Consider the following 724-nt stretch of genomic DNA (forward strand, 5'->3'; position numbering starts at 1 on the left):
AAGAAATCATAAAAGTTAGAGTGGAAATCAATGAGCTGGAAAACAGAAGAACAATGGAAAAGATCAACAAAGCAAACGGTTGATTTTTTGAAAGGATCAACAAAATCCACAAACCGCTAGTGAAACAAATGAAAAGAAGGAATCGATGTTGATATCTAGATGAAACGGGGTAAGTCACAACAGACTCTAATGAAATAAAAAGAGTCATTATGCAGTACTACGAAAGACTATTCCAACAAAGTCAATAATTTGGAGGACTGTAGAAATACCTGGAAAATCACTCTCTCCCCAAATTAACACATATAGACATTAAGAACAGACCCACCGCAAAAGAAAAAAACAACAAGGTCATCAAGAAACTCCCAACTAACAAAAGTCCTGCTCCAGACGCTTCCTAGGAGAATTCTACCAAACACTCAGAGAAGAGCTGACACCAGTCCTACACACTCTTCCAGAACACAGAAGGGACAGCAAACTCCCAAACTCACTCTCGGAAGCCAGCACAACCCCGCTACCAAAACCAGGCCAGGACCCCACAAGTAGAGAATTACAGACCCATCTCTCTCATGAACATAGATGCAAAGATCTTCAACCAAATTTTGGCCAATAGAATCCAACAACATATTTAAAAAATACATCATGACCAAGTGGGACTCATACCAGGGATGCAGGGATGGTTCAACATTCAAAAAACAACGCAATCGATTCACTCACTGCCTCACTC

Source organism: Echinops telfairi, unplaced genomic scaffold (assembly GCF_000313985.2).
Source record: "Echinops telfairi isolate 266 unplaced genomic scaffold, ASM31398v2 ScPeMD7_4048;HRSCAF=4782, whole genome shotgun sequence".
NCBI lineage: Eukaryota > Metazoa > Chordata > Mammalia > Afrosoricida > Tenrecidae > Echinops > Echinops telfairi.